The 23,810-nt window shown below is 41.6% G+C and overlaps 2 long non-coding RNA genes across 5 annotated transcripts in view; one reads left to right on the top strand and one right to left on the bottom strand.

Moving 5' to 3' along the window:
• LOC122557821 overlaps nucleotides 1-23,810 on the top strand; it is a 136,982-nt gene that overhangs the window by 78,690 nt on the left and 34,482 nt on the right. The gene's annotated exons all lie outside the window — the stretch shown is intronic.
• Nucleotides 10,153-22,446, bottom strand: LOC122557818. 4 transcript variants are annotated; one of them, XR_006313943.1, is made up of 4 exons: nucleotides 22,144-22,446; nucleotides 19,936-20,501; nucleotides 11,804-12,058; nucleotides 10,153-10,823 (listed from the first exon to the last, which is right to left on the bottom strand). It is a non-coding gene; the product is annotated as an uncharacterized LOC122557818 (long non-coding RNA). The 4 variants fall into 4 exon arrangements; XR_006313941.1 differs by having other exon boundaries at nucleotides 11,804-11,960; nucleotides 22,144-22,428; XR_006313942.1 differs by lacking the exon at nucleotides 19,936-20,501 and having other exon boundaries at nucleotides 22,144-22,411.

The following is a 23,810-nucleotide window of genomic DNA, read 5'->3' on the forward strand; positions in this document are numbered from 1 at the left end:
TGTTGCTGAACAAAGAGACCTTGGAGTGCAGGTTCATAGCTCCTTGAAAGTGGAGTCGCAGGTAGATAGGATAGTGAAGAAGGCGTTTGGTATGCTTTCCTTTATTGGTTAGAGTATTGAGTACAGGAGTTGGGAGGTCATTGTTGCGGCTGTACAGGACATTGGTTAGGCCACTGTTGGAATACTGCATGCAATTCTGGTCTCCTTCCTATCAGAAAGATGTTGTGAAACTTGAAAGGGTTCAGAAAAGATTTACAAGGATGTTGCCAGGATTGGAGGATCTGAGCTATAGGGAGATGCTGAACCGGCTGGGGCTGTTTTACCTGGAGCGTCGGAGGCTGAGTGGTGACCTTCTAGGGGTTTACAAAATTATGAGGGGCATAGATAGGATAAATAGACAAAGTCTTTTCCTGGGGTTTGGGGAGTCCAGAACTAGAGGGCATAGGTTTCGGGTGAGAAGGGAAAGATATAAAAGAGACCTAAGGGGCAAAGTTTTCACGCAGAGGGTGGTAAGTGTATGGAATGAGCTGTCAGAGGATGTAGTGAAGGCTGGTACAATTGCAATATTTAAGAGGCATTTGGATGGGTATATGAATAGGAAGGGTTTGAAGGTATGGGCCGGGTGCTGACAGGTGGGACTAGATTGGGTTGGAATATCTGGTCGGCATGGATGGGTTGGACCAAAGGGTCTGTTTCCATGCTGTACATCTCTATGACTCTATTTAGTAAGACGCTTGGAAACTGAACAGCAGCTCTCCTAGTGTTTACATTAGTAGTAAAATTCTACATCAATGTACTTTGATCATTAAAATAAAATGAAAAGGTGATGAAAATAATCAAAACAATTAATGGAATACTGGCCTAATTAAGACTACAATATGAGGAAGTCAGTCATAGAGCACAAAACCCGATCCGTTGGTCCAACTCAACTACACCAACCAGACATCCTAATCTGACCTAGTACCATTTGCCAGCATTTGGCCAATGTCCCTCCAAATCCTTCCTATTCATATACCCATCCAGATGTCTTTTAAATGTTGTAATTGTACCAGCCTCCACCACTTCCTCTGGCAGTTGGTTCCATACAGCACCACCCTCTGCATGAAAACATTACCCCTTGGGTGCCTTTTAAAATCTTTTCAATTGCACCTTAAATGTTTGGACTCCTCCACACTAACAAAAAGACTCTGCCAATCATCCTATCAATGCATCTCATGATTTTATAAATCTCTATAAAGTCACCCTTCAGCCTCAGATGCGTCAGGGAAAAAAGCCCCAGCCTATTTAGCCTCTCCCTATAACTCCCCCTCCAGTCCCAGAAACATGCTTCTAAATCTTTTCTGCACCCTCTCAAGTTCAACAACATCCTCCCTATAGAAGGTGACCAGAATTGTATGCAGTACTCTAAAAGTAGCCTCACTAATGTCTTGTACAGCTGCAACATAATGTCCCACTTCCTATACTCCATTTTCCCTCAATGAATGAAGGCAAACATGCCAAATGATGCCTTCATCACCCTACATTTGACTCCACTTTCAATGAAAATTGCACCTGCATGATTTTATAAACCTCTATAAGGGCACTCTTCAGCCTCTAACGCACCAGCGAGAAAAAAACCCAGCCTATTCAGCCTCACCCTAATATTCTAGTCTTACATAGGCCAGTATTCCATTAATTGTTTTGATTATTTTCATCACCTCCTAGATCTTTTTGTTCAGCAACACTCTCCAGGTTCTACCATTAAGAGTATAAGTACCGTCCTGGTTTGATTTACCAAAAGCAATACCTCGTATGTATCTAAATTAAACTCCATCTGCTATTCCTTGGCCCATTGCCCCATCTGATCAAGGTCACTTTGTACTCTGAGATCATCTTCACTGTCCACTGTACCACCATTTTGGTGTCACGTGCAAACTTATTAACCACTCCTCCTATATTCACATCCAAATCATTTATACAAATGACGAAAAGCAGTGGACCCAGCACCGATCCTTGTGGCACATGTGAATCACAGGCCTCCAGTGTGAAAAGCAGCTCTCTACTGCCACCCTCTGTTTCCTACCTTCAAGTAAATCTTCCTCTGTATATCATGTGGTCTAACCTCATTTGGTTTTAGCTATTCAGGGAAGGTGATAGCCTATTGGCATTATTGCTAGACTATTAAACCAGAGACCCAAGTAATATCCTGGGGACCTGGGTTTGAATCTCACCATGACAGATGGTGGAATTTGAATCCAATTTAAAAAAACTGGAATTAAGAGTCTATTGATGATCATGGAGCCATTGTCGATTGCTGTAAAAACCATCTGGTTTACTAATGTCTTTGAGGGAAAGAAAGTGCCATCCTTACCTGGTCTGGCCTACACGTAACTCCAGACCCACAGCAATGAGGTTGACTCAAAATCTGCCTGCTGGGTAATTAGGGGTGTGCAATAAATGCTGGCTGAGCCAGTGAAACCCCTCCCCCCCACCCTATGAATGTTTTCTTTTAAATTCACTGGTTTAATTGTAGCCAGAATACTTTTGTGTTTTGGACACTATTTATGAAGAATATTTTGGAGAGAGAGCTGTGTAAATGTATTTCTCACAACTGAGAGCAAATTACATAAACTAGGATCATGTTTATATTCCCTGGAATTTAGTATAAAATGTAAGTTATCCCAAAAGTAGTGTTTAGTTAATGTTGCTTTTAATTTGTTTGTTATAGTGAAATTCTTAAAACTGGAACTCTAGTTCAGTCATCCTTTCAACCACTTAGTAGAATCAATTTCTGAGAGGACAGTAACAACTTGGGGGCTGCTGCAAGATTTCAAATCCATAAACTGAGACAAGTACACTGGGATTCAATAGAGTTAAAATAAACACAATTTCATATGGGCTTTAGTTGTAATCTTTGAAAGTTTACATGAATGGGTGGAAGTTTTCCCAGAACTGAATGGCATGAAATTTCGACAAATCAAATGAGGCCTTTCTTGACACTGAGACTGATAAATTGTATTTTCCAACCAAGTACTGGACATTGAGAGAAGATTCTTGCGAGTGAATACAAGAGGCTTCTTAACAGAGATTATTGCTCATTATCATTCTTGTTAGTCACTTTCCTCATTAATATGCAGAATTCTATTCTCCCTTGTGCCAGGTAGAAACTAGTCACCAGGAATTCCCAACATGATAGCCTGAGTGGGTATCTGACTGTTCCAGCTCACCTCTTGCTTATCTGTAAGCCAGTTTTGCTCATGCTGCTCCATGGGCAATGGCCTCATCACTGCATGTTGATGGACATTACATGAGACCCTCCGCACCATCAAAACATGTCTCTGATCCACTTACTGTACACTTCAATACTATAATGATGCACGCTGGAGTTACCAGCACCTTTTATAGAGTTGTAGAGTCATGCAGCACAGAAATAGATTCTTTGGTCCAATCAGTCCATACCAAACATAATGCTAAACTAGTTCCGCCTATGTGCTCTTGGTCCATATCGCTCCAAAACTTTCTTATTTGTGTACTTATCCAAAATGTAATTGTGCCCACATCCACTGATTCCTCAGGAAGTTCATTCCGCATGCGAACCACACTCTGTGTAAAAACTTAGCCCGTCATGTCTTAATTAAATCTTTCTCCTCTCACCTTAAAAATGTATCCCTCGTCTTGAAATCTCCCATCATTGGAAAAAGACAACTACCATTAACTCTACCTATATCCCTCATTATTTTACAAACCTCTATAAGGTTACCTCTCAAACTCCATCACTCCAGTGAAAAAAAATCCCAGCCCATCCACCCTTTCATTATAACTCTAACCTTCCATACCCTGCAATGTCTTGGTAAATATCGTCTGAACCTTCTCCAGTTTAATAATAGTTGAAACTTTATTGCTGGAACAGAAGTGGACATAGTACTTCCATACCCTGCAATGTCTTGGTAAATATCGTCTGAACCTTCTCCAGTTTAATAATACCCTTCCTATAACTGGATGGCCTGAAGTGGACATAGTACTCCAGAACAGGCCTCACCGATATCCTGTACAATCTCAACATAACTTCCCAACTCCTATATGCAAAGGAGTAAGCAAGTGTGCTAAACTCCTTTTCAACCACCCTGTGTACATATGATGAAAATTTCAAAGAATTATGCACCTGAATCCCTAGGTCCCTCTGCTCTACCACACTACCCATGGCTTTGCTGTTAGTTGTATAAGCCCAACCTTAGTTTGTTATATCTAAATGCAATACTTTGCATTTATCCTGATTGAACTTCATATGCCATTTTTCAGACTATTGATCCCTTTGTAATCTTAGAAAATCTTCTTCACAGTATACTATGCCAACAGTTTTGGTGTTCGTTGTAGCTTTGCATACAGGTAAAGGTACCAAACACACAGACTGGCTTAGGCTGCCTCTCAGAGCTGCTTGCTCGGGGGAGATGTTGCATGTAATAGTGAGTGTGCTAGAGCGTGAGCCATGGTGGGAAACAGATGGAGTGAATGAGAGGTCTCAGACAGCAGATGGTGGGCAGAGTAGAGATGGTCATTGACTTTCTTCCTACACTGCTGAGCCTTTCTTTGGACAGTGAACACCATTGACCTAGGTAGTGACCTAAGATCAGGCCAGCAGGGTCTAGTATTGTGGCCTCTCCTGTTGCTGCAGAATGAAGGGGACACCCCTCCTCAGCCCACTCCATCCACTAGGATTTCTACCCCCCACCACCACCATCTACCCACCCTCAGGTCGCTATCTACAAAGTGGTGTGCCAATTACCTCTTGCCTGTCATGTGCAGTACAAATGTGGGCACTTATGCAAGCCAGCTCAATCTACCAGCACTTGACTGGCTGTCCAAAGGCCTTTTAAATATGGTGCCAGTGATAAGAATTTATCCTGGAATATTCTGACAGACATGAGTACATCTGGCCAAGGGAAGTGGAGTAATCAAGCTAGCATCTGATAAAAGGGTTGTTGCAGAGGTATGGTAGATAGTCAATGAAGCAAGGTTGGGATGATCGTACTAGAAACCTTGCCAGGCCTCATGGGGAGAAACCAGCCATGAAACTTGAGAAAAATGACACAGCTACAAATCTTCCAAATGGGAATATTCAATCCAAAATGTCTATATCTGAAGTTTTCCTCAAAAGTGGTCTCTGAGTACTTTAAAACAATTTGTAGGTGTTAGCAGAAAAGGTAGAAATATATTCAAAGCAAGTGCTAGGGAGGCACTAAGAATTAGTTTTAAGGAAAAGTCATACTGGATCTGAAATGTTAACTCTACTTTCTCCACAGATGCTGGCAGAACTGCTGATTTTCTCCACTTTATTTTTATGTTAGCAATTTTAACAGCAATTGTGTCATGTTTTGTTGTTGCAATAATTGATATATCAGCTTCTCACTTGAATCTTGAGGAAGAAAGAAGCAGTCCAGCTAAAATGCAGGTTAAATTCTCCAGGATTAAGCTACAAATGAATTGGAAAATGAATGACAAAAATTGAATTTGAGAAAGAAAATGAGTAAATCTTAGAAGAAAGGGAAATACAAAAGTTTGAATTGGACTTCCAAAAGGGAGGAAAATGAAATTGAGCAGTTTTAAAGAGTGAAGGGAAAGCCTTGAAATGAAAGAGAAAAGGAAGTCAGAAAGTTCCTACCAGATAGAAAAGGCTTAATTATGTGAACAGGGAGTAGCAGGAAGATTTGACAATAAGATGAATTTATCTCGCTGTTTTGGCTTGGGAAGAAATATTCTCCTAGTGCCTGAGTTCAGATTAAAATGTTGAAATCTGTTTAATCTTTTTGAGAACATTTTTATAAAGTTACAATGGCCTGGCACAACTGATGCATTTATTATGGAGTGCATTGACAGGGGTAGGGTTATTTGACCCTTTTGAATGAGTAATCTGCAGATTATGACATGGTTAAGATTGGTGTTCTTAATGTTTTTGAGGTAGTTTCAGAAACTAATGGACTAAAGTTCAGATATATGATCAACAGATAGAATTAGACTTTTGTGGAGTTTTCTAGAGAGAAAGATGTCAAATTTGGTAGATAAAGTCTGAGAAGTATTTTGTGAACCTTACACAGGTAATGCTAATGGAAGAAGTTAAAAGTTGTATCCCTTTTGGAATATGGCGCTACATGGAAGAGAGTAAAGTTTCTAAAATAAGAAAGGCTACTGTTATAGCTGATGTTTACAAGTTATTTCCTCAAATAAATGGATTGCAGCAACCCTTTGTTTGCCAATCTATGGAGAATCTGGGGGTAGAGGTGAAGAAATCTGATAATTTTTTAAAAATTATTTGTTTTGTGGAAAGTGGGCATTTCTGGCTGGGGCAACATTTATTGCCCATCTCCATTTGCCCTTGAGAAAGATGTGGTGAGCTGCCACCTTGAACCACTACAGTCTACCTGCTGTGGGTTGACCTACAATGCCATTAGGGAGGGATTTCGAGCCGGCAACAATGAAGGAATGGTGATATATTTCCAAGTCAGGATGGTGAATGGCTTGGAGGCAAACTTGAAGGTGGTGGTGTTCCCATGTATGTGGTGCCCTTGCCCTTCTAAACGGAAGTGGTCATGGTTTTAGAAGGTGCTGTCTGAGGATCTTTGGTGAATTTCTGCAGTGCATCTTATAGATAGTACACCTCCCTCAGAACTCTAGGCTGTAGCCCATCGGGGCCAGGACATTTATCAATTTTTAGACCTTTTAGCTTTTCTAGCACTTTCTCTTTTGTAATGCCTACCATACTCAGATCTTCCCCTTTGACTCTCCATAATTGTTGGCATATTACTCATGTCTTTCAGGGTGAAGACTGACACAAAGTTCTTTTTAAGTTCTTCAGCTATTTCCTTATCTCCCATCACTAGCCTTCCAGCATCAATTTGGAATGGGCCAATATCTACTTTTGCCACTTGTTTGTTTCTTATATATTGAAAGAAACTTTTGCTATCATTTATAATATTACCGGCTAGCCTACCTTTTCAAATTTGATCCTTTCCTTCCTTAGTTTTCTCTTTGTTATTCTCTGTTTTTGCAGCCTTCCCAATCTTCTGATTTCCCAGTGCTCTTGGCCACTTTATAGGCTCTCTCTTTTTCTTTGATACATTTCCTGATTTCCTTTGTCAGCCATGGCTGTCTAATCCACACCCCCAGATCATCTTTCTTTTCTTTGGGATGAACCTTCGTACTGTGTCCTCAATTACACCCAGAAACTCTTGCCATTGTTGCTCTACTGTCTTCCCCACTAGGCTCTGCTTCCAGTCAATTTTCATCAGTTTCTATCTCATGCTCGTGTAATTACTTTTACTTAACTGTTACACCAATACATCTGCTTTTTCCTTCTCTCTTTCAAACTGCAGGCTGAACTCCACCATATTATGTTCAGTGCCTCCTAAGTGTTCCCTTACTTTAAGATCTTATATAAAGTCTGGCTCATTACATAGCAATAAGTCCAAAATAGCCTGTTCCTTTGTGGGCTCCATCACAAGCTGTTCCAAAAAGCCATCCTGTAAGCATTCCATGAATTGCCTTTCTTTGGATCCACCTGCATATTGAAGTCCCCCATGATCACTGTGACTTTGCCTTTCTGACATGCCCTATCTATTTCCCAGTACTTCTTGTGTCCCTGATCCTGACTGCTGTTAGGAGGTCTGTACATAACTCCCATTATGGTTTTTTTGCCTTTGTGGTTCCTCAAGTCCACCCACACAGACTCCACATCATCTGAACCTATGAAAGTCAGTGCCGTAGATTTAATTTCATTTCTAACCAACAAGGCAACCCCACCCTCTCTGCCCACTCCTCTGTCTTTTCGATAAGTTTATGTTTAACTGCCAGTCCTAAACCCCCTGCAACTATGTCTCTGTGATGCCTACCACATCATAATCATTCACGATGATTTGTGCCGTTAATTAATCTACTTTGTTATGAAATCTACGAGCATTCAGGTAAGGTGTCTTAATGCTAACTTTCTTATCATTGTTAGATATATTGGAAATCATAAGATGTCCTAAGTTATCCTTCCTTTTTGCTGAATTCCTAGTCTGCCTCGAACTTAAACCCACCTGCACATGTGCTATACTGCTGCCTATCTTTCCATTTAACTCCATACTCCCTGTCACTTTCGCTTTCCCTTCCCCCGACTCAGATGTTTAAAGTTCTACTGACCATCCTAATTATTCTTTTCACTTGAACACTGGTTCCAGATCTGTTCAGGTGAAGACTGTTCTGTCAGTACAGATCCCCCCCAGTACCAAAACTGATGCCTATGCCTTTTTTTTGACTGATAAAGGGTCAAAAACCAGTGTTGTTTTTAGAGATTCGGGGTTAGAAGGTTTGATAACTTTGTTTATTGAATACAGGGCATAAATGGAAATTTGTTTTCCTGTTCCTTTGTGGATCTGGGATTAGGTGGGGGCAGGGGAGATATGGAAACTGGTGAAATCAACGTTGATGCTGTGTGCTTGGAGAGTCCCATGGTGGAAGATGAGCGTTCTACCTCCAGGTGTCAGGTGGTGAGGATTTGGCTGGGGAGGAAGCCCAGGACTTGCATGTCCTTGGCGGATTGGGAGGGAGAGTTGAAGTGGTTTGCAGTGGGGCTGTTTGATGGATGTGTCCCAGAGATGTTCTCTTGAAGCATTCCACAAGTTGGTGTCCTGTCTCCCCAGCATAGAGGAGACCACATCAAGAGCACAGTAGATGAGGTATTTGGATGTGCAGGAAAATCTCTGGCAGATGTGGAAGGATGCTTTGGGGCCTTGGATGGAGGTCAGCAAGGAGTTTGGCCGCAGGTTTTACAACTTGCGGCAGCAAGGCAAGGTGTCGGGAGTGGAGGGTGTATTGGTGGGGGAGTGAGGACCTAACAAGGGAGTTGTGGAGTGAATGGTCTCTACAGAATGCTGATAGGGATGAGGAGGGAAATATATCTCTGGTGATGGATCTAATTGTATGTGGTGGAAATGGAGGAGGATGATGCGCTAAGCCCTCCGTTTCTTCATCTCCTGCCAACCCAATCATTCGATTTGGCTGAACTGATCCTCACCCTCAACAACTTCTCCTTTGAATACTCTCACTTTCTTCAGATCAAAGGGGTAGCCATGGGTACCTGCATGGGCCCCAGCTATGCCTGCCTCTTTGTCGCATACGTGGAACAGTACATCTTCTGTAGTTACACTGGCACCATTCCCCACCATTTCCTCCATTACTTTGATGACTGTATCAGCCCCACCTTGTGCTCCCACAAGGAGATTGAACAGTTCATCAACTTCACAAATACCTTCCACCCTGACCTCAAGTTCATCTGGACCATCTCAGGCACCTCCCTCCCCTTCCTGGACCGCTCCGTCTCCGTTTCCGGTGACCAACTCAACATGGACATCTACTTCAAACCCACCGACTCCAACAGCTACCTGGATTACACCTCCTCCCACCCCACCCCACTCCACCCGGTAAAAACACTATCTCTTACTTCCAATTTCTCTGCCTCCACCCAGGAGGAGCAATTTCACTCCAGAACACCCCAGATGGCCACCTCCTTCAAGGACCACAATTTCCCCTTCCACGTGATCAACAATGCCCTCCAGCACATCTCCTCCACTTCCCACACCTCTGCCCTTGAACCCCATCCCTCCAACCGTAATGAGGATAGAACCCACCTTGGTCCTCACCTTCTACCCCACCAATCTCTGAATAAAGCATATCATCCTCCACCATTTCCGCCACCTACAGTCAGACTCCACCACCAGAGAGATATTTTTTCCCTCTCCACCCCTAAAAGCATTCCACAGAGACCATTCCCACTGTGACTCCCTCATTAGGTCAACATCCCACTCCCCTCCCCAACCAACTCACTCTCCACTCCTTGCACCTTTCCTTGCTGGTACAAGAGGTGCAACCCCCACCCCACATTCTTGATGAAGGGCTTATGCCCAAAACGTTGACTCTCCTGCTCCTCAGATGCTGCTTGACTGGCTGTGATTTTCCAATGCCACACTGTTGCGACTCTGATCTCCAGCATCTGCAGTCTCACTTTCTCTCAGAATATAAAGCAAGTATTATCTAAATAGTAAGAGATTACAAAGTTCTGAGATGCAAAGGGATCTAGGTTTCTTAGTGTATGAATTGCAAAGGTTTAGTACACATGTAATAAAGGAAGCCAATAGGGGTATTGTGTGCAGAAGTAGGGAGTTTCTTCTTCAGTTATGTTAAGCATCGGTAAGATCACATCCGTTACAATGGATTATAGCATTTTTCCAACTACTAACATTATCTGCAATCCTGAATTCTCCCTGTCCCCACACGCCCCTCCCCCCATTTTAAAATAATGAGGTTACTTTTGCTACCTTTCGATCTGAAGGAAATTTTGCAGAATCTGTAGAATTTTGAAAAATAACTACCAATGCATCCAATATCTCTATTGCCACCTCCTTCAAAATTTTGGGATATACATAATCTGATCCAGGGGATTTATCAATGTTCAATCCAGAAGTCACCTGACTCTGGATTCATTTTGTGATGGCATAGCATTCATGTTCCATGTTGCTTCTTAAAGGTAATATCCTTTTCCCAAATAAACATGTCTGAAATTACCTTCCCTCATCTAGTTAAAAATCACACAACACCAGGCTATAGTCCAACCGGTTTAATTAGAAGCACTAGCTTTCGGAGCGCTGTTCCTTCATCAGGTGGTTGGAGGTGCGAGCTCATTCAAGAGGCAGTTCGATGATGTGATTGGGAATCAAATGTTCTTATGAAAGATAAGGTCAATCCAAGCTCCAAACTCACTCTACGATGGACCTGATCCAACTTCTTGGCACTTTGCATTCAGGAAAGTTTATCTTGACAGAAATATAATGGGATATTCTTAATTAATTCATCTTGACTGAATCCCAATTACCCCACATTCTATATCTCACAGGTATAACCTTCTAAAAGTTTTTCCCTCAATTTTCTCTATCTTTCTTGTTTGGCTTTGTATAATACATTTAGTTCCTTGCCTCCATTTTAATTTTATTATTCTTTTATTTTGAAGACAGTTTAAAAATCTTACAACTCCATCATGTATTTGGTTTTTTTTCTGCATTAAGTAAATTGGTCTACTTGTTTATTCTGAAAATTTCTGGTTGAAATTAATAAATGTAATTAATTGTTTTGATTCAATCATTAATATGTTGATTTTGTAATGTTAGCTATTTACAGAACTGATTTTAAAAAGTCTGAGATTAATTTACTGAATATATTTGGAAATATGATACGTCAATAAGTTGACAGCAATTGGTTAATCAAATAATTAGTTAGCTTTAGAATTTAACTTTTTTTAAAACCTAAATATGCATCATCACGCTTCTAACTTGAGTTATTGGGTTCAACCTGTTGCCCCTACTCCAGGTGAATGACTGTTCCGTCTCTGTCAGCTTTTCCTGTGTTTGGATCTGGTTCCCAGTTCTCGATGAAAGTACCCTGCAGATTTCATCTTGCTCCATTCCTGTAAATGGTCACCCAAAATGCCCTTGCTTGCAATGCACTTGTGTGTTCTATTCCAAGTGTGAAGTTCAATAATTTATTGATTGAATGATTCTTGTCTTTCAGTCATATGGACAATTTTCTCAATTCATTATTTTTGCAACTAAGAAATAAAAATGCTCCTGTAATTTTTAATCTCCTGTTGTTCATGCAGGGCATTCGGTTAATACTCAAATTATGTCAGTTCAGTCTATGTCAGCAGTGATGAAAACAATCACAAGAAGTGCTGCAGATAGATTATCATTTTTGCATCCTCATACTGAGTTGAATACTTTAATAGTTAGGAGAACGTTACCTAAAGAGATACCAACACGTTGGATGCAGAAATCTTTTCAGATCTTTATGCAAGGCACAATCTTTTCTCAGTCCTACTGGAATAACAAGTGTAGACAGCAAATGATAACCCAGCGGTAGAAGAAAGTCATCAAAGGACAGCACCAAAGACACAGTCCCTAGCAGCAAGAAGTAAAAGATGTTAAAGTCTTGGTGATTGAAAATCAACCATACATGGAGCAACTATGAACTTGAATCAACTCCTGTGAAGCAACTCCTGTGAAGAGAAAACATGAAACAAAATCAACCATTACTAGAATCTTCAGGAAAATGGCAAGTCCAAAATAAGCTGAGAAGTGGAGATTCTGGGGCAGATGGTTCAGCAGGTAGAGGGACACATTGGGGTTAACAACTATGTCATATAAGGACCAGTCATACCCTCCTCCTTTGCAATCAGCAGCATTGCAGACCGCATTTTCACAAGGGACAGTCTGAATACAGAAGCCACCAATGAGGATATTACTGGGGCTTTCAATACATATTTCAGTCCTTGAAGTAATATATTTTAGATTAGATTAGATTACAGTGTGGAAACAGGCCCTTCGGCCCAACAAGTCCACACCGACCCGCCGAAGCGCAACACACCCATACCCCTACATTTACCCCTTACCTAACACTATGGGCAATTTAGCATGGCCAATTCACCTGACCTGCACATCTTTGGACTGTGGGAGGAAACCGGAGGATCTGGAGGAAACCCACGCAGACACGGGGAGAACGTGCAAACTCCACACAGTCAGTCGCCTGAGGCGGGAACTGAACCTCGGTCTCTGGCGCTGTGAGGCAGCAATGCTAACCACTGATATAACTAATATAGTAACAGGATGAAATTTAACAACCATATGGAAAAACTAGGAGAGGGTATGGAATAGTAAGTTAATAACTGGGGTCAGAGAAAAGGAGAAAGTAATATAGTTTAAATCCAGGTTACTGTGAATGTGAGGGGTGTGGTAAATAAGACTGATGAACACTATGTACTGATTTCCATGTGAAAACATCATGTAACTGGGCTCAAAGGAGGGCAGGATGAGGAGTTAAATATTCCACTTATATGAAGTTTAGAAGAAACAGGGAAGGGAGTGGAGTGGCAGTATTGATTTCAGGACAGCCTTGTCGTGCTCCAGACAAGTATTGTTCCAGAGGAGTTGAAGACTGAATCAGTATGTTTAGAGTTGAGGGTGGTGCAATTACATTGCAGTATGGAACACAAAGAGGTTAATGTAACTCCTATAGCAAGATCCAGTTGCCTGCATGGCAACACACTGTACATTTATTCAACCAAATGGCTGTGTCAAAGACCAATGGGGGCTTGTCTTCAGTCCACTCAAGGAGGACTGTTGTTAGTCAGGCATCTTGGTACCATCAGTCATGGGCACAGTCAGTTATCCACATTGCCCACAGTCAGAAGATCTGTCCCAATATAGCCTGGGAGTGGGCAAAGATCAGTCCTGTATGGCCATCACACATAGTCAGGGGAATGGTGTATTGTCTGTCGGGAAATGCAAAGACAGTGGTCGGGAATCTGGTTAGCCATGTCTTGGGTCTGCTTGTTTGTTAGTCATAGACTTGGGTTGAATACATGGATATGATGCCAATCAAGCAGGATTCTTTGTCCTGGATGGTGTCAAACTTCCTGAGTGTTCCTGGAGCTGCACCCATTCATGCAAGTGGTGTATTCCATCACTCTCCTGACTTGTGTCTAGTAGATGGTGGATAGACTTAGGGGAGGCAGGAGGTGACTTACTCACAATAGTGTTCTTAGCCTCTGACATGCTCTTATAGCCACTGTATTTATATGACAAATCCAGTTCAGTTTCTGGTCAATGGTAACCCCAAGCATGTTAGTCTTTGGGGATTTAGTGATGACACCATTGAATATCAAGTGGTTAGATTGTCTCTTATTGGTCTTGGTCAGTGCATGGCACTTGTATGGCATGAATGTTACTTTCCACTCAATCAGCAGTAGCCTGGATATTATCCAGATCTTGTTGCATTTGAACATGGACTGTTTAATATCTGAGAAGTGGTGATGAACACTGTGCAATCATCAGTGAACATCCCCACTTCTGATGTTATGATAGAGGGAAGGTCATTGATGAAGCAATTGAAGATAACTGGGCCTCACACACTATCCTGAGGAACTCCAGCAGAGATATCTTTAGCTAGGATGACTGACCTCCAACACAAATCACCATCTTCCTTTGTGCCAGGTATGGCTCCAATCAGTGTAGAATTTGCCCCCTGATTCCCATTGGTTCCAGTTTTGCTAGGGTTGCTTGATGCCACATTTGGTCAAATGAAATTTTGATGTCAAAGGCTGTCGCTCTCACCTCACCTCTGGACTTCAGCTCTTTTGCTTACATTTGCACCATAAACTGTAATGAGGTCAGGATCTCAGTGGGTCTGGCAGCACCTAAAATGGGTGTCACTGAGCAGGTTTTTGCTGAGCAGGTGATTCTTGATAACACTGTTGATGATATTTCCCAATGCTTTACTAATGATTGAGAATAGACAGATGGGATGGTAATTGGCTGGATTGGACTTTTCCTGCTTTTTCTCTACAGGACACTTGGGCAATTGCTGTACTGAAACAGCTTGGTTGGGGGCTGTGGACAAGTTCTGGAGCACAATTCTTCAGTACTATTTCTGGAATACTGTCAGGGCTCATTGCTTTTACTTTATCCCATGCCTCCAACCATTTATTGATATCATGAGGAGTGAATCAAATTGGCTGAAGACTGGTATCTGTGATGCTGGGTATCAATGGAGAAGACCAAGATGCATCATCAACTTGGCATTTCTGGCTCAAGATTGCTGTAAATGCTTCAGACTTTTCTTTTGCACTGATGTGTTGGGCTTTTCCATCATGAGGACAGGGTTATTGATGGAGCCGCCGCCTCTGGTGAGTTGTTTAATTGTCCACCACAGTTCATGACTGATTACAGAGTTTAGATTTGATCCATTGGTTGGGGGTTCACTTAACTCTGTCTATCAATTACTGCTTATGTTGTGCAGCATACGAGTAGTCATTTTTGGCAGCTTCACAAGGTTGACAGCTCATTTTTTGATATTCTTCATACCACTCCCTGGACCATGACCCCACATCTGAACAGCAAGCCATTGTTGTCAGGACTGTCACCAACTTCATTACCTTCTGAGATTCCCCCATTCCACCCCCCACCCCTCCATTGCCTCCAACCTTATAGCATCCCAACCCCGGACAGCCTGCTTCCAGATCCTTCCCAAAATCCATAAACTAGACTGCCCCAGTAGGCCCATCATATCAGCCTATGCCTGCTCCACTGAATTAATTTCCTCCTAATTTGACTCCATCCTCTCTCCACTTATCTAGACTCTGCCACCTCCACCTGTAATTCCTCTCATGCCCTCCAGCATATTGACAATTTTCAGTTCCCCGGCCCTAACTGCCTCCTGTACACCATGGATAACCAATCCTTCAATACCTCCATTCCCTGAGGATGGTTTGCAAGCTCTTGGCTTCTTCCTCGACCCAGAGGTCTGATCATTCTCCACGTACCCCCCGCACTCCTCTGCCTGGCTGAACTTGCTCTCTCACTGAACAATTTCTCCTTTAATTCATCTCAGTTCTGCCAAGTCAGAGGAGTGGCTATGGATACGCACATGGGTCCCAATTATACCTGCCTCTGTATGGGGTATGTGGAGCAATCCTTATTCCAGTCCTACAGTGGCCCTCTCCCACAACTCTTTTTTTCGGTACATCAACATCCGCTTCGGTGCTGCTTCATGCTCCAATCAGGACTTTGAAAAATTTGTTCATTTTGCCTCCAATTTCCACTCCTCTATAACTTTGACATTTTCCATTCCTGGTATTTCCCTTCCTTTCCTTGACCCCTCTGTCTCCATTTCAGGGAATAAACTGTCCACCGCTATCCACTACAAAGTCACTGACTCCCATAGTTACCTTCACTATAGTTCTTCACACCCCACATCCTGCAAGGACTCCATCCCATTCTCCCAGTTCCTTCGCTTACATTGCATTGGTTTGGATTATGCCACCTTCAAAACAACGTTGCTGACATGGCTTCCTTCTTCCAAAATTGTAGTTTCCCACCCACTGTGATTGACAAGTCAACCACATCCAACCTATCACCTGTGCTTCTTGGTGCCTTGCTCCTTCCCATCACTGACAACAGTATGTTTGGGTCCGCTTTATTCTCACTCTTCATCCCATTAGCCTCCGCTTTCAAAAAATCATTCTACACCATTTCAGACAACTCTAACAGAATGCCACTATCAAACACATCTTCCCCTCACTCCCCCTGCATGCATTTCACAGGGATCAGTTTCCTCTGGGGTATCTTAATCCATTCATCAACCGCTAAAGCATCTGCAGTACTTTGCTCTCTCAATTTTAGGTATGCTCGGTGCTGATCCTAGCATGCCCTCCATTTTCCAGTGAATCAGTGTTAATTCCTTGGCTTGATAGTAATGATTGAGTGGCGGATGAGACTGCTGATTGTGCTGGAGTACAATTCTGCTGCTATTGATGGCCCACAGCACCTCATGAGTTGCTAGATCAGCACAACATTTGGAAGATAGTTCTTTAATGATCTACCTTTTGGCATTACATCAGCACTGAAATCTTTTCAAAGAATAGTGACGAAGATCTTGAAGGATTACAAGATGTTATCTGTCACATGGGTGCCATACTAAATCACAGTTTCACCTCAACTGAACTTAACCAAAGAGTGGGAAAAATGCTGAAATGCGTGCAACAAACAGCTTTTACTCTGAATGAAAAATCAGAGTTGTAGAATCATAGTCATACTGCACAGAAACAGACCCATTGATCTTTACTAATCAGTCGACCACATGGAACCTTGTGGAGGAGTTCAAAACTAGGGGGAATATTTTTAAGATGAGAGGAGAAAGATTTGAAAGGGATATGAGGGGCAATGGTTTCACACCGAGGATGGTTCAGGTGTGGAACAAACTGCCAAAGGAAGTGGTAGATGCAGGTACAGTTACAATATTTAAAAGACATTTGGTCAGATACATGAATAGGAAAGATTTAGAGGGATCTGGGCCAAATGCAGGAAAATGGGGCTAGTTTAGTTTGGGAAATATGGTTGGAATGGACAAGTTTTTTTTTTAGATTAGATTCCCTACAGTGCGGAAAGAGGCCCTTTGGCCCAACTAGTCTGCACTGACCCTCTGAAGAGTAACCCACCCAGACCCATTTCCCTTTGACTAATGCACCTAAACACTTCAATTACAGCCTCGGACAACTGTCTGTGTGCAGTTTGCACATTCTCTCTGTGTCTGCGTGGGTTTCCTCCGGGTACTCCGTTTTCCTCCCATATTCCAAAGATGTGCAGGTCAGGTGATTTGGCCATGGTAAATTGCCCATAGTGTTTAGGTGCATTAGTCAAAGGGAAATGGGTCTGGGTGGGTTACTCTTCAGAGGGTCAGTGTGGACTAGTTGGGCCGAAGGGCCTCTTTCTGCACTGTAGGGAATCTAATCTAAAATAAACTTGTCCATTCCAACCATATTTCCCAAACTAAACTAGCCCCATTTTCCTGCATCTGGCCCAGATCCCTCTAAATCTTTCCTATTCATGTACCTGACCAAATGTCTTTTAAATGGTGTAACTGTACCTGCATCTACCACTTCCTTTGGCAGTTTGTTCCACACCTGAACCACCCTTCGTGTGAAAACATTGCCCCTCATATCCCTTTTAAATCTTTCTCCTCTCATCTTAAAAATATTCCCCCTAGTTTTGAACTCCTCCACAAGGTTCCATGTGGTCGACTGATTAGTAAAGATAGATCACATGGGATTCAGGGGACGCTTTTTGATTGGATACAAAATTGGCTTGACAGTAGGAGACAGAGGGTGGTGATGGAGAGTTTTGAACTGGAGGCCTGTGACCAGCAGTATTTCAAAGGGATCAGTGCTGGGTTCACTATTGTTTGTCATTTATAGACATAATTTGGTTGAGAATTTAGGTGGCATGGTTAGTAAGTTTGCAGATGACACCAAAATTGTGGTATAGTGGCAGTGAAGAATATTACCTAAGATTACAACAGGATCTTGATCAATTAGGCTAATTCACTGAGGAGTGGCAGGTGGAGGTAAATTTTGGGAAAACAAACAAGGCCAAGACTCGTGCATTTAATGGTAGGGCTCTGGACAGTTATGGAACACAGGCCTAGGGGTTCAGGTACATAATTCTTTGAAATTTGAATCAGATGGTATTTATCATACTTGCTTTCATTGGTCAGACCTTTTAAGCATGGGAGTTGAGATGTCATGTTGAGATTGTATAGGATATTGGTGTTAATAACAACACAATATGCTTCTGGAGTACTGGGTGCAGTTCTGGTTACCCTGCTTTAAGAAAGGTATTATTAAACTGGAGAGGGTTCAGAAAAGATTTACCGGGAATGGCTGGGACCTTTTTCACTGAAGCGTAGGAGGTTGAGGGGTGACTTTATATATGTTTGTAAGATCATAGGTGAATGGCAAAGGTCTTTTCCCTAAGATAGGAGGAGTTCAAAATAGGTGGCATATTTTTAAGGTCAGAGGAGAAAGATTAAAAAAGGAGGGTGCATGGTGGTTCAGTGGTTAGCACTGCTACCTCACAATGCCAGGGACACAGGATCAATTCCAGCCTCAGGCTACTGTCTGTGTGGAGTTTGCACATTCTCTCCGTGTCTGTGTGGATTTCTGCCGGGTGCTCCCGTTTCCTCTCACATTCCAAAGAAGTCCAGGTTAGTTGAATTAGCCATGCTAAATTACCCATAGTGTGCAGGGATGTGTAGATTAAGTGAATTAGCCTTGGGAAATACAGGGGGATGGGTCTGGGTGGAATACTCATTGGAGAGTTGGTGTGGACTTGTTGGGCCAAATGGCCTGTTTCTACACTGTAGGGAATGCATTCTATAGTAAATTCTATTCTATAGACATGAGGGGCAACTTTTCTTTTTTACAGAGTGTGGTTGTGTGTGGAATGAACTGCCAGAGGAAGTGGTGTATGCAGTTACAACAGTTAGAAGACATTTGGATAAGTACATGAATAGGAAAGGTTTTGGATATGTGCCAAATGCAGGAAAGTGTGACTAGTTTAGTTTGGAAACATGGTAGGTGATGACTGGTTGGACCAAAGGGTCTGTTTCTCTGACTGTATGACCAGGCCTCCCTTAGAGAGAGCTGCAGCTTTCACCAACAGTGCCTCACTGACAGAAGTAGTGAGATTGAACTGTACACGACAACAGAGTGTGTTGTGAATAAAATTCAAGGTGCATGTCATTTTAACAGTGGGTTAAACTTCATTATATATTAAATTTAATAATACATTGGAATATGGTGTAAATCTCTTAATTATACTAAGCAACATTGACTTGATTTATCCATAGTTTGTTATTATACCTGGGGACCCATTGGAAGTAGCCATCTAAAGATAGCTGCCCTGATTTTTAAAAATTCCATAAAAATCAAACCGAGAGTTTCTTTCTCCCTATCACCATGTAGCTGCGTAACTTCTTACATTGAATATTTGACGATAAGCCCAAACTGCAGAATCACATATTGTTGACCTAATTTGGATGTCAGATCTGGCAAAAAAGTAGCATATTGTGTTATTAACACCATAGGGAACAGCATGATTTTTGATCATTTTTCGCACTTTCTGAAACTGCAGCCAACTTAAGGGAGTGAATGCGGAATATTCTTGCTTGCGCTATCTAGGGAATCTTTTATTTAGGGAAAGTTGTTTTTGCCTGGACTTTCAAAATCCTTGAATCAAGCCGCGCCTAATTATAAGTGGTAAATTCAGGCATATTGCCTGGACAGGTCTTGGCTGGAAGAGTGGTAAAATCTTCATAAACGTCACTCATGCCGTTTCTGTAGAGGTTCCACCAGTCTCACCAAAAAATCTGGAATAACAATTTATTTTAAAATTCGAGCCACGCTATATCTGTTGCTTTCAGAACAGTATGTTAAAGTAAAACTGACATTAAGGAATTCAAGCTGACAAGATGACATCATGTCTTGGCAGTCGGCAACAAGCTTTACCGCAAGATGATGAGAATAATATAAATAGGACTTACGAGAAGGGATTTGGCCGTTCAAAACATGTTGCAGTAATGGCCAGCGGCTGAACCTGCCATTATCCCTGTTACCTTCCTCAGCGATAGTGATAAAAGGAGATAGGGACACATGAGCGGGACAGTGGCTGATAAAATATCCCTGTCTCGGCGATATAGGCTGCAATTCTTAGATTGGTGAAATACAGTTTTCAATGTTGGCAATTTCAGCTGGATGTAGAGCAAAACAGCAATGTGACTTGATGATCCAGCGCTGCTGGTGGGAGATAGTGGTCACCGGAAATGCGTATCAATAAACTAAAGGCATGGAAACCACAGGCTCTTTGCTGGAAATGCCAAACGACAGAATCTTTAATTCTGCTCTTGTCCCTGAATGACCAGATTCTTCCTGTGGGTTATGCAAGAGGAATAAACCTCGAAGAAGCACTGCCCGCCTTGTGGAGCCATTTTTCTGTGTTGTGCGAAAGATTCGTACAGAGTTCACTGTCATGTTCTTTGGATAGGAATGTTTTGGGGCAGTTTGATGCTCAAATATTTTGGCTTAGAGCAAAACATCTTGATTGCATTAGCTATCATTGAAATAAAATGTCAATGACTGTACTAAAGCCCTCAAAATAAACAAACTGACAAACATGAACATCTAATTTTTTTTGTAATGACTCCCATTAGAATAAGGTTATATTTAACATGAATTATGTAAGGAGATTGACTTTTCTAGTTGAATAATTGAAGACAGTGTGCAGCACATGTGTTTTCTCTTTCTCAGAATTAAGGATTATTGCAACCCCAGTGAATTGAAAAATAAAATGCTTAAAATGTTACTAGCTCACTATGCTAGCAAGCAGGATTGGAGTTTGTTTTTCAAAGTAGCCTCCATCTCCCATTCCAACTTGAGATACTGTGATAACAGAATCTTCTGGATTAGATTCAGCCCCAGCTTTGTCTGCATGAACTAGTCTCCCATCATTTTTCTCAAATAAATTTATATTTAATTTTGAGCAGAGTAATATAGCTTATATTATCTCTTTCAAACTATTACACTGGTAAATACCTGAATAGCTCTGAGTATTTCCAATCATTATGCTGATCAGAAAATTGATTGATAGTCATCCACAGTGGGGGGGAGAAACATGATTTATATATGGGCTATACATCATGAACAGAAAATCACATCTTATTTCTATGCAGTGGTAGGAAGTGGTTTATGACTTCAATTCTCCACAAGGTGAATTTTGGCTGTGTGATTTTGTGGAAGAATAAATGGGTGAGAGTGGAGTGTCTCCAGAGTGGCTAGAGTCAGATTTACAATAGAATTGGCAGGGACCTGGGCCAAAGAAAAAAATCACTTTCTTCCAGGGTAGGGGAGTCCCAAACTAGAGGGCATTAGTTTAAGGTGAGAGAGGAAAGATTCAGAAGGGACCTGAGAAGCAACCTTTTCAAGCATAGAGTGGTGCATGCATGGAATGAGCTGCCAGAGGAAGTGGAGGAGGTGAATACAATTACAACATTTAGAAGGCATCTGGATGGGTACATCAATAGGAAGGGATTAGAATACTGGCAAATGGGACAAAATCAGTTTAGGATATCTAGTCGGTATGGATGCGTTGGACTGAAGAGTCTGTTCTGTGCTCTTTAACTATAACCCTACTAGTCAACTACTGGACTATCCATATGATATGGCACATAAGAAGTAAAAGCTTAAAAAATTGATATTGTGGCATCTGATGGAATTTAAACTCAATTATTAACAAATGGAATTGAAAGCTAGTCTTAGTAATGGTTACAGTGAAACTAACAAATGGAGTGTGATGGAACACTTTCTACATCCCAGGCTGCATGCAGCACCCACAATATTAACGAAGCTTAGCATCATCCATGACAAAACATTTCACTTGATCAGCACCCCATCCAACACCGTGTACATACATTCCCTCCACTGCTAGTGTACTATTTACAAGATAAACTATAGCAACACCCCCCCCTCTTCTTTGACAGCACTTTCCAAACACAAACTCGACTAGAATGAAGAGGTCAGCCAATATATAGAAACAGCAGTTCCTGAATATCCCCCTCACAAAATGCATATCATCCTGTTTTGGAAGTATATCACTACTCCATTATAATTGAAATAAACCACTGGAACTCTCTCTGTAACATGCTGTCAGTGAGTCTATATTTGAAGAACTGCAGTGATTCAAAAAACTGGCTTACCATTGTCTTCTCAAGGCTGTTAAGATGAAATGGTTGGATAGTGATAGTATCAGTAGAGTAGAAATCTAGAGGCCCAGACTAATGATCTGGGGACACTGGTTCAAATCCTATCATGGCATCTGATGGAATTTAAACTCAATTATTAACAAATGGAATTGAAAGCTAGTCTTGGTAATGGTTACAGTGAAACTAACATTGATAGACATAAACAACTGTTTGATTCTTTAGTGTCCTTTACAGAAGGAAATCTATTATCCTTATCTCATATAACGTACATGATATTACAGATCCACAGCAACGTGGTAAATATTTACATTTGTGAGCCACTCAGTTCAAGGGCAATTAGATAACAGATGTTGTTTTTCCCAGCAGTTAACACAGCCATGAAATAATTTCAAAAATTAGTGATGGGCTTGTGGGTGGTATTGTGGTTCAGTGGTTAACACTCCTGCCTCACATTGCCAGGGACCTGGGTTCAATTCCAGCTTTGGGTGATTGTCCGTGTGGAGTTTGCATGTTCTCCCTGTTCTGCATGGGTTTCGTCCAGGTGCTCCGGTTTTCTCCCACTGTCCAAAGATGCATAAGGTTAGGTTGATTGGCCATGGTAAATGATCTGTAGTGTCCAGGGATGTGCAAACTAAGTGGATTAGCCATGGTAAATGTGGAGTTAAAGACATAGATGGGGGTTGGGGCTGGGGCTGAGTCTGGGTGGGATGCTCTTTGAAGACGTGATGGGCTGAATGGCCTCTTTTCACACCATAGGGATTTTATGAATAAATGCCTTGCCAGTAACATTCATACCCTTTGAACCCAAAACTGTAGAAAACATTTTGTTACTCTTTCATGTTTGCCAGTCACTTCTCTCATACTCTATTTGTTTCTATTTCCTATTTCCCTTCCTGGTGGGCTTTCTATTCAGCCTGGTTCTCACTTGTATTATCAACAAAACATCTGACCAACATTTTATGCCTCATCTTATCCTCTAGTCACCATGAAAGTTTGGTCTTTGGTTGCCATACTTTTCTGTTGTGGACACTTACTTTGACTGTACTTAAATAATTTCTTCTTTAAAGGCAGCCCTTTTTAAAAAATCTTTTCAAATTAACTTGTTTGGATGTGTTACGATGCATCTCCATGCCCAATACATCCTGAGGGTTGGACTTGGATTTAGACCTGGACCGTTTGAACCCAGAGATAGGGGCACTACCATAATGCCACAACTCCCCTTTCTACTGCATCTGGTATTCTTGATTGTCTCCAATCCAACTACAAACTAGGTCTGTGTCTCTGCTCAGATTTTGAATTATTTGAAGTTGGGCTTTTTCATATCAATACAACAGTAGGCAGGCAGTCCATTATGTGATTACAATTTTGTCTGCTAGTCTTTGAGAGCAAATTTTTTGGGAGAAGTCATTCCTACCCTAATGAAATTGCTTAGATTAGGTATTTTATCCTAACTCTTGAGTTCTGTAGAATCCCTACAGTGTGGAAGCAAGCCTTTTAGCACATCGAGTCCACACCCACCCTCTGAGTTACAAGGAGAGATTGAAGATAATACACTCTTTGCATTGGTGCAGGGGATTTTACAAGAAAAATTACAACATTGTGGAATGTAATACTTTTTAATTTTAATATCGATGGGATCTTGAGGTAGGAAGACTAAAAAA

This window comes from Chiloscyllium plagiosum, chromosome 16 (assembly GCF_004010195.1).
Source record: "Chiloscyllium plagiosum isolate BGI_BamShark_2017 chromosome 16, ASM401019v2, whole genome shotgun sequence".
NCBI classification, from domain to species: Eukaryota; Metazoa; Chordata; class Chondrichthyes; order Orectolobiformes; family Hemiscylliidae; genus Chiloscyllium; species Chiloscyllium plagiosum.